Source organism: Dipodomys spectabilis, unplaced genomic scaffold (genome assembly GCF_019054845.1).
Source record: "Dipodomys spectabilis isolate Male_0828 unplaced genomic scaffold, ASM1905484v1 ptg001226l, whole genome shotgun sequence".
NCBI lineage: Eukaryota > Metazoa > Chordata > Mammalia > Rodentia > Heteromyidae > Dipodomys > Dipodomys spectabilis.
In genome coordinates this window covers 15,763-27,509 of record NW_024871903.1, presented here as the reverse complement: position 1 = coordinate 27,509, position 11,747 = coordinate 15,763, and the positions used below count along the sequence as shown (strand labels likewise).

Below are 11,747 nucleotides of genomic sequence, written 5' to 3'. Positions count from 1 at the left end.
CTTATCTCCAATTGACCACTAAAAACAGGAGTTAGCGCTGTGCCTCAAGTTGTAGAGTGCTGCCTTTGAGCATAAAAAGGCTTAGGGACAATGCCCAAACCTTGCAAACAACAACGAGAACAAAAAGAACAAGAACAATAACAACAGCATATATCACATTAATTTCATAAAAACATCTTTTAACTGCTGTGAACATTTCTTAGAATGCTTCTTTAGCCTACATCGGGGGAAGACTGGATGGGGGGCGGGGGTTGTATGGAAAGGGATGGGAAGGGGAAACAAAGGAGGAGGCAAAAGTGCTTGATAAGAAATGTACTCATTATCTCGCCCATGTAATTTTAACCGCTATGTACGGTATTTTCACAATAAAAAAAAAGAAACATGAATATATGCCCCTGCAAAATGTTAAGTAACAATTATAGAATAAAGTTCGTTTTCAACATAACGACTTGTACATCTCATTGTTGCAATGGGTCCACCTGTATCCACCTGTATCCACCTGTATAGAATATTTACCTCTATGTTATAGACATGACTATTTAGATTGCTTAAGATATTTAGGTAATGTTTAGGAATTAAAAATAATGATAATATATTGGGTCTTGTCATTTATTCTATTTTATGATAGTAATAAAATGATATTTGCAATGATTATATAAAATTTCTCTTGTTTGTTATTTGAATTATAATAAGAGATAAACATTTTAAAATATTTCCATAGGAAAGGATCATTTTATTGGTATCAATTCTTTTGTAATTTCAAAACAATTAAGAAAATTATTCCAAGGCTGTTTTGCTCTAAGACTATATTTGTTTTCTTGTTCTAGTTTTCATATGTTAGTAGAAATTAAAATTCCAAAAATTCAATGGATCTTGGCATTCAGGAACATCTTCATAGATACTAATATTGGAGTTCCTTAAGTGGAATTGTTTTATTTCATTTGTTATTTTCACAAATAAATCAAGATGATTGTGTATTTTGTTTCTTTTCACTGCTATTGGCTCTTATCTTGAGAATACTTTTTTCTAGCAAAGAAGAGGAAAGCAATTGGATTGAGCAAGTAACATGGCTTTCGTAAAATGTACATGCATAGATTTAAGTCTTTTGTCATTTGCCAAAAGTTTCTTCCAGAAAATGTTATCAATTACTTATAAGTGATGCATAATTCCTAGATATTCCAGTCATCACATACACTTTTTGATTGAGTTATCTCTGTATAAACTCAAAAAAATACCAAAATAAACAAAATAAACAGAATCACATCTTAGTTTTAAAAACAGTAATTTACAAAGAATTTTTAGCCAACAACGAAAACATCTTTTTAGGTATTCTGCAATTTGTGTGAATTATTTTTAACTATATATATATATATATATATATATATATATATATATTTGTTGACATGAAATTCACATGTAATATATTTATCTCCTTTTATTGTATACATTTTAGTGCTTTGGAAGTGAATGGTACAATCAGAGGTTTTCAAGCCTAATTTTCACAAACTTGCATTTCTTCAAATAGAAATGCTGTAATTTTATTGAACCCTAAGATATGTATTAAATCTTTTTTTCATGCATTTGTTTGTAACGCATTTATAAGATTGTTGCTTTGTATGTCCCTCCCCCACAGTATAACCCCTGCTTTCACTGTATTTGATGTCGGTATAATTTGTGGAGGGGAAGGGGAAAAATGAGTCGTTTAAATAAGGATACAGGTGGACCCGTTGCAGCAATGAGAAGTACAAGTTGTCAAGTCGAAAACGAACTTTACAACTTTGGTGAGGGGGGAAGGATTGGGTGGGGTGTGGGGGGAGGCTGGGAAGGGATGTGAAGGGTAAAAACAGGAGGATGCTACAATGCTTGGTAGGAAATGTACTCATTATCTTGCCCATGTAATTGTAACCCCTCTGTATATTATGTTCACAATAATAAAAATAAAATAAAATAAAATAAGAAATGCTGTAAATTTTAGAACAGACATTAAAATACATACAAAATTAAGTTACAGGAATTTGTCCTCCATATATCCTTTATAGTGTGTCTTTTCAAAATTTGTTTTGGGGATTATTTCCAGATTCTCACACATATTATTCAAGTGCACTGTCAATGAACTACATTCCCTGTCCAAATAAGATTTTTACTTCTCTTTACTAATACATAGAAGTGTAATGGCTGGATCATATACAATTCTCTTTGACCTTTAGAAGACTTGAAAACTTGCTTGCAATATTGATTGCAGTATTATACAAATCATTCTGCTATCTAAAGTATATCAATTTCTCCGCAAATGCATTACTATATTTTCTGTCATCTTTTTATATTATGGTCATAGAAATGAGTTTTATTTTTATTTTTTCTTAGATACTAAAGAGGAGTTTAATTCATTTGCTCTTCTTATTGACCATTAATTTACATATGTTCTTTAAAGAAATAACCTGTTTAGGAAAAAATTTATATGTAATTAGAAGATATAAAAGTACTTAAGACTCAGGATCAATGTTGAATTAACATTGTAGCATTAACAAATATGTGCCCTCTATCCGTTGGATATGTTTTCACTTTTTTCATAGAATTATGAATGGTCATCAGTTGATATTAACCCATTTATTCTTGCTTTTCTTTAGCCACTAATGTTTTCCATTTCAAATGTTTAGAAACCTTTACTGATCCAATGCCATGAATTTTTACATTTACATATTATCAGTTTTTATATCTCACATTTAGTTTGATAATCATTTTTTATTTTAAATTTTTGTATAATGTTTAAGGTAGTAGTCCAAGATCATTCTTTAAATCTAGAGAAGCAATAGTGCCAATACACCTATTTAAAATTCTATTTTTATTTGATAAAGTTCATGGCATCCTTTTAAAAATCTTTTGACCATAAAACTAAGAATTTATTTTTAATAAATCTGTTACATTCTTCTGGGTGTCTGTTCTTATAGTAGAGCTATTTTGTCCTCACTACTAAACATGGTAATAAGATTCAAATCTAGTATGAGGTCTCAAGCTACACCATTTTACAAGATTGTTCTGAATGATCTGTATTCCTTGAACTTACATGTGAGTTTATTGAGCAGGTGGACCAATATCCAATAACACAGTTATCTAGATGTTTGGTAGTCACTCATATTTTGCACCTTGTGAAAACACAAGGCCCCAGAGATTATATATAGAAAAATGTCTTTAGAGAATGCTAGAAGCCACTAAAATTAATTTAGGAATGAGTTAAAATTTAGATAACACTACAGCATAATACACCTGAATGATAACGACTTGAGAGCTGTACTACAGAGGAGAGTGAGAAGGGACAGAATGATGGACCATATAGGAGCTGTATGCCATTAGTATTTTGTTTCAAAAGACAGAAAGACGACAGAGAAGAGAAGCAGGAAAATAATCCACTGTCCTGAAACAAGTTTCTTTTTAATCCACCTAATAGTGTGGGCTGAGAGTCAGAGAAGATTGGAAAAATAAAATAGAAAATAAAGCATTGTATAGACCTCTTACAATGTAAAGAAATTGTAATAGGAATATGATAATTATTTTCCAAAGAAATAAGAGAAAGAATGAGTAAGTCTAATGGCAAAATGAAGAGAGAAAAGAAGCAAAGTAAAACCTTTATCAATAAGAAACACAAGGGTTTGAAAGTGGAAAGGCAGTAGAAATATTCTAAATAACAGTAAAATTTGCTAACATGGATAGAATATGGATCACATTTTATCATATATAATTTTGAAAAATCACTAGTAATGAAAATTTAAAAGTCATAATTTAAAACACTACATTACAACTAGACAGTATAGTGCAGTGGAAAAACCTTGGCCTAGCATATGTGAAACCATGGATCTGACCCCCCCAACATTACAAAGTACACGCAAAGCACACACACACACACACACACACACACACACACACACAACCACACACACACACACACACCACGTACACACATTTAGAATATTGATATTATTATATTAAACCGAGGAATTTATCACAAATACTAAAAGAAGGTTAATATATGAAATAATAATATTGCTCATACTATTTAAATGGTTAGCAGAAATAAAAGACAATACACATGGATTCTTATAGATTAAGTAAATTGAAAATTAAGAAATAGAACACATGAGAACCTTTGCAAACATGTTTTAAGTAATAAACATTTTGAAACATGTATCGTTTTATTTTGACAAAAGATTGAGGTTACTGGTGTTTTAACTCAAGATTTAGAATATGATATCCAGGTGCGTGCTCCATATCTTGCTATTGATGGCTATATCTCTAATCATTTCACTATGGATATTTTTAGAATAAGGTCTCATAGTTTCCCAGGCTCTCCTGAATTACAAACCTATTTGCAGTTCCTCCTATAGGTAGAAAATGAAGCCACAAATCACCATGCCCAGCTCAAACTTTTTTAATTCAAGTACAAGAAAGTAAATTTTCAAAAAGTGACCAGGTAATGAAGCCTTTCTTAATAAAGTATGTGTTTCTTGAAAATACAGTTAGTATTTGTTACCTGGAAAAATATGTTTAGAACTATAAGAAAATAAATTTATTTAAATTCACCAACCATATAAAATTAAGAAAATAATTTTATCTATTCACATGTTAAATATTTTAAAAGCAAAATATATGTGTCTGATTAATTTACATGTGTGAAAATCATGCAATTAAATTAACAAATCCTACAGCTCTGAAAAAAGAATTACCCTAATGAAACAAAAGAAAATAAGTAATTAAGTTCAAAATTTGAAATTTAGAAAATAAAATGAAGTGTACTCTTTAGGTGACAAGTAAATGTAAACCTTCTGTATATCAATTTTATAATAAAAATGCATGAACAAAGAAAGAAAAAGTACCTATTGATCAATAGCAATTGCAAAAGCATCAGTAGTTGTATGAGTGTACAAAAAAAATCGATGGAGGAGATAACAATGTTCCTTCCATAAGGAATGTACTCATTATCTTACTTATGAAAATGTAACCCCTAAGTAAATTACCTTTACAATAAAATTAAATTGAAATTAAAAATAAACCAAAGAATATACCAATTAAAAATTCTTAGATGGAATGCTCTGCCTCTATCAGAAAAAATGACATTGCCCCATTTTTTAGGAAATGGAAACACTTGAAAAAATTATATTGAGTTAATTAAGCCAGGCCCAAAGAAACATAGGTTCCATGGTTTCCCTTATTTGCAATAACTAGTATTTGTCTGAGTCAAGTAGGAAAGGTCAGATAAGTTGATGTTAGGTGAAATGAACCTCAAGATAAGTATTCAAATTTTTTTTCTTTCATGCGATTATTTCCAACATATTTATGACATTATTTCTTTGTTGTTTTATATGTCCCTCCCCCACGGTATAATCCCTGCTTTCACTGTATTTGCTGTTGGTATAATTTTTGGAGGGGAAGAGAAAAAACAAATAATTTAAATAGGGATACAGGTGGGCCCATTGCAACAATGAGATGTACAAGAGGTTATGTCGAAAAACAAACTTTACAACTTTGGCTGTGGAGGGGCGGAGGCTTGAGTTGGGGGGGAGAGGAGGGGATGGGGACGGATGGGAAGTGGAAACAAAGGAGGAGGCAACAATGCTTGATAAGAAATGTACTCATTGTCTTGCCCATGTAATTGTAACCCCTCTGTACAATATTTTAACAATAACAAAAATTCTTAGAAGCCATTGGTTAAAAACTTAGTAAAGAACTGCCCCAAGTACACAAGGAATATATTTTGATGATGCAATTTAAATACTTAAACTTCAACAGAGAAGCAAAATGTTTAAAAACTGTTACACAGTAAAGTAATAAATCAGAATATATTACTATAATAATCATTAGACAAATTTTTAGTGGTAGTCAAATATGTAAGAAATGAGGCAATTTGCCATTCGTTTGCACTTAAGAAGTGAGGAAGAATTTTCTAGGTCCTTTTAAATATATCATAAGTTTAACGAAGAAACTATTCTGCCACATCATATGATAATCAGATAAAGATTATATTAGAGCAAAGAACAGATTCTACTATGTTTTTGGATGTTAAGGTATATACTTATTTTGGTGGGGATTTCAACTTGGTGTATTGTTCTTGCTAGGCAGGCATCATATCAGTTGTTAATTTTAGGGTAGGGGTTCCCTTTCCACAAGAACATGCACCTGATCTGTCCTTTTAGCCTTCCCATCATCAAAAGCATCAGAGTTGCACTATCTACCATGGCTGGCCTTGATCCTGCAGTCCTTCCAATTTTAGTCTGTAGATAGTGCAAGATGGTGGAAATGATCCAATGCACCCAGTTATAGATTAAGGAAGTCCACTAAAATGTGGCCTGGGTTCTGTTCTCAAGCCTCCTAAGTAGTTAAGAGTACAGTTGGGAGCGCTGGTGCCAAGCAGTAAATATTTTTAAACAATTAGACATATACGACTTAGACTTGTGATTACCTCAGGAAAAGTATAAAAAAGCATAGAGTACAGGCAGCATTTTAACAAGCTACTCAGAGACTGAATCAGCTTAGCTAGCTACTCGGGAGGCTGAGATCTGAAGACCACTGTTAAAAGCCAGTCCAATCATGACAATACATGTGATTATCTCCAACAAACCATAAGTGGAGTAGTGGTTTAAGTGGTAGACCACTCTCCTTGACCACAGAAGCTTTGGGATAGTGTCTAGGCACTCTCAAGCCTCAGCAATGAATAATGCATGCATGAGCAATGCACATGCGTGTGTGTGTATATGCACATGTGTGCATGCACACACACACAGAAATGATTATTTCAATGCAGAGTTCTTTATTTTTTTTACCGTGCTGTACTTTATTTCCCTGTATTAGTTCACCAATCAACAAAGTCAGCTAAGCACCTATTTACATACAACTCATCATGTTTCTCTAAAGTCTACTCTCTTTTTGGAAGCCTGCTTTTATTTGACATAAAAGTAAATTATTCAGGAGGTCAAGTAATCTCCCTCAACTCCGTAGTGTTACCTGATTTTTTAGGCTCTCCCTAGCAATATGATTCTGTGAAATCCTGCATCAAGCAGCGTATTTCATTCACGAGAAGGGAAGCCTCTGTCAAACAATTAGTAATAGGTTTTTCTCCTCCTGGCAAGCATCTGAGTTTTTTTATATTTGTATAATTCATGATAAGTCTGTGAATGCCAAAGACTGCTGTGAAAATAAAAAGACCCTTCTCAGTGATAAGCATTTGTGTATCATTCCTAGATATGAAGATGTTTAAATATTACTGAAATTGGTTTGGAATAAATAAAGTTCAGCTTGACTATCTTGAGAAAGAAGAATTGGTTTCTCAGCACTTTAGGTAAGAACTTGAGTGAAAGAAACCAAATGAAAAATGAGGAACCACTGAATACATATATTCAAATGAAACAAACGAACCCAAAGAAAACACAAATTAATTCAGTACTCAAGAACCTGCAGGAAATGCAAAGATTTATTTAAAAAATCAGCTATGATAAGCTTATGAAAAACCTGACTATATGGGAGTCTACTGTTGTGAGGATAGTGGTTAAAGCCCAGACTGGACATAAAGATCTATACACAATGCCAGACACCTGTTATTCTAAATTCCAGGAAGAATAACATCAAGTGGACTGAGCCCATGGTCATACACAAGTAGGAAGCCAGATTTTATCTGAAAATTAATCTGGATAATTTAGGGCTGGGGGCATGACAAACTGGTAAGAACACCCATTTAGGAGACACAAGACACTAAATTCAAACTTTAATATTATGGATGTTAAAGAAAAAAGCTATGACTTCAAAGAATTGGAATAATTGTAAGATTTGAGTATTTGTGGGGAGAAAAATCCATTAGAGAGATAGAGTGAACCCATGTTTCAATGCTTTCTACTTAAGTGATAATGTTTTGTGGTACTCCAGACATAACAGAGTTGCCTTGCAAAAATAACTGAGCATGGATGTGCATTTGGGTGATGAAAATACTCTATTTACACAGGTATTATTTAAATAGATTTTTTCGGTAGATTGTAGTTTTTGAAATAAGAGCCTGGGTGATATCCCTGAGCATTTTCTCCACATGTGACCACTTAATTTATTTTTAATTGATTAATTAATTAATTAGTTTGATGCTAATACTAGAGCTTGAAGTCAGGGCCTGGCTCTGTCTCAGAATTTGTCATTTTTTTGTTTTAGTTTTCTCAAGGCTAACATTTCACTGCTTGTACCATAGCTCCATTTCTAGCTCCATAGATCCATTTCTAGCTTTTGCTGGTTACTTTCAAAGCAAGATCTAATGGACTTTTTTTTCTTGGTCTGGTTTCAAACCACAATTCTCAGATTTCTTCTTTCTGATTAGCTAGGATTAAAGCCATGATCCACCAGTGTGGCTTCTACTTTTTCCTCTATACTTATTTAATGCACATATTTAGATAATAACGTAAAACTGAGAGTATAGAAGAAAGATGTACAGTCATGATATTGTCCTGTCACAAATTCAAGTTAGTAAAGTAAATTTCTTCCTAAGACCATACAAAAAAATACTATAATATAGTGTAAGAGAACTCAGTATTGAACAGACGAGCTTTAAGAGCTTTCTAATAGATCCATTATTTATTGTTACTCAACATTAGGAAAAATGTATAATGCAGTAAGTAAAATGGAAGTCCTTTGGAAGACTACTTAAATTCCTTGTTTTTTTAAAGACACTTGTTTTCATCTAAAAAAAATAGGCCTGTCTATTGTCTTCGTGTGATTTTGATGATTGAATATGCTTAATGAAAAGTCAAAATGTATTAGTAGTCCATTGTTATCAATTCTGACTTTTTCTTTTTGGAGAATATAATGATCAAAGCAATAGTTCAGAATCAGCAAGCAAGAGGTCAGAATCATGCTTCCAGTGCAAGTGGGTCACCAGTAAGTAATCCTCAATACCAGTTTCCACAAAGTTTTCTCACAGATACAATCAGCCTGCCTTTTCTAGCTGCTTTCCTAGCCTGTACCTATTCCTTCATTGTACAGGAAAAGTGTGATTCAACTGATTTCAGTCAGATCTGTTACTAGTGCTATAAAGGATTTAGATTCTTATGTAGGCTATTAAAAAGTTTTTACTAATTTCAAGTAAATACATAAATTCTATTTCCACCTTTTTAAAAAAAAAATTTCTGCTTGTTCTATAAATTGATCAGAGGCATGGATTTTGTGGATAGCTCATCTCTGTCTTTCATGGCTCTCATAGATAATATGATTGCTCCATAATTATCCTAATTTATATTGTTTTATATTTTGGGTTGCATCATTTCACTTTCTGCACTGCCATTTCCCAAATCACTTATATAGGAGGCATTATTTCACATTTTATCATTCCTAGAATAAGTTGCACATGAAGACACCACTGGTCCTCATTTTCAGTCTGTACCTTTGAATATGGAGGAACATCTTTCCTCTGCTCTCCATTTATTCCCTAATCTCCAGTTAGAATAATTTCGAATAGTAAAAATTGAAAAAGAAAATAAATCATGGTGAAAAAACATATGCAGAGAATTCACCAGATATTTCTGACCAGGTCAACCAACATGAACTATTAGGGAAATACATGGACACCTCATTTCCACTGGTACTCAATGTATCTGGTTAGGCAATTCTGATGAAGATGAGGAACAAGATGAAAATGTGAGGAATGGTAAAAATTGCAAGAAAAAAAAATGGAGAAGGATCCAAGCAAATTTCTTCTTTGGGCTGCTGAAAATAACCAGCTTACTACAGTGCAGAGAATACTTTCCAAAAAGGCTACTCATGTGAATACTAGGGATGACGATGAGTATACCCCTCTTCATCGGGAAGCCTACAGTGGACACTTATACATTGTCCGTGAGTTGGTGGCTCAGGGGCACATGCAATAACTGTAGATGACTGGACACCCCTGCACAGTGCATGTACGTGTAATAATACCAGAGTGGCTTCTTTCTTCTTCATGATGCAGATACCAATGCCCAAACTAAAGGCTTCTTGACCCCCTTGCATCTTGCTGCTGGTAATTGAGATAGCAAAAATACACTGGAACTGTTGAACCAATATGTCAAACCAGGTCTGAAGAACCACTTGGAGGAAACTGCATTTGATATTACCAAAAGGATAAGTATGTATCACTACCTCTTTGAAGTTGTGGAAGGCTGTACAAATTGTTCTCCTAAATCCTAATGACTCGGTTAATTTTCTTAAATTTCAAAAATGTCATTAATTCCTTTTTGTCAATACAACATATTTTCACAATCCAAATAACAACAATATCTTATAGTAACAATTCACGGATTCTGTGGAGTTCTTCAAAGTGAATTGTCTGCTTTTGATGTCAAAAGGTATTCAAGAGTTTTTGTATATATCTATAATGATTTATGCAGAGTTTGTGATTTTGTTGATCGGAAATAATTTTAACTTATCTGTTGAAATGAGTAGTATAGAAACTAAAGATATTTCCGTTGTTTGTCTGAAAAAGTATATTTTAAAATATTCTATATTCTATGTTTGTATAGTGTCCATAATCTATTTTATTCTCTCCTAGATATAATACATTGAATTCTACATTGTTTTATAACATATAGGTTCATTAATGTGTCCTTTCAGATTGCATTCCATACAGAAATAGTTTAAGATTCCTTTTTTTTTCCCTAGGTCCTTTTAGTATTATATTTCTTTGGGATAAAACGACGATGTTGTCTAATATCAAAAGTTGTGTAAAGGTTATGCTATGTAAAGGCCTTTCTAAGGTGAAAATTTAATACACTGATGTCAAAGTAACTTTTAATTATATTAATTAGGTGTATTGTTTCACTTGTAATTGTGTAATCAACTTTTTAATAGCTGTTTTTCATTTCTTGCATCTGAAGAATGAAAAATTTTGAATACTTCACAAATTTTCATATCATCCTTGTACAAGTGCCATGTTAATCTCTGTATTGTTGTAATTTTGGTATACAAGCTGCTGAAGAATGTAGTATCATGTAAATTTTAGTAGTTAATGATGAAATATTTATACAGGCTTATATGCTTAGGTGCCTATTTGTAACAAGGAAACTTTATTGTTCCTAAAAATGCTATTGATCTTATTTCCCTAAAATTCTGTGAATAGTTGAAAAAAATGTTGTTCAGTTGATTGCTCACATTTGCAATTTTTTTGTCAATGACTATTTTAAGTCCTTTTCATTTAGAATTTGATCATATTTTCAAGTATTAATAGCTAAGTCCAAATGAGACGGCTTTTTCAAGTACTTATTTATCCAACTGTGTTAGCTCTGTGGAGCCAATGGATTCAAAGTAAGCCTTGTTTAAGAGCTACTTCTAAGCATATGCAGCTGAGATTTTCCCAAATGAGGTCTTACTGGCACAAATGTCTACCTGAACCTTTACCCTTCTTCCATGTAGGAACAGACCAACCAGAATATCTTACTCTGACAGCATAGATTGTATTAGTGGAACAAAACTAATCTTAGTTACAAGGGATCATAGAGAGATGAACAGTTCAGCCAGAACTGTTCATACTAGAAGGCATTTTATCAAAATATGATTGTTTATGATACCTACCATTTAAAAAGTAGCTAAAGCCAAGAAAGTGAAAAAATGTTCATATTCATGATTACCTAATGTCTTGGCCTGTCTACCTTCCAAACAGGCAGGAACTTACACTACTGCCATTTTATCACCAAATATTTTCATAGTTGCAAGAGAAGTCCATATATTTCTCTTCATTATTAGGCCTTAAATTG

At 32.5% G+C, this 11,747-nt stretch overlaps 1 pseudogene; it reads right to left on the bottom strand.

Moving 5' to 3' along the window:
- Positions 1–10,875: 10,875 nt before the first annotated feature.
- LOC122102993 lies at positions 10,876–10,975 on the bottom strand (annotated as a pseudogene).
- Between the last annotated feature and the right edge of the window lie 772 nt (positions 10,976–11,747).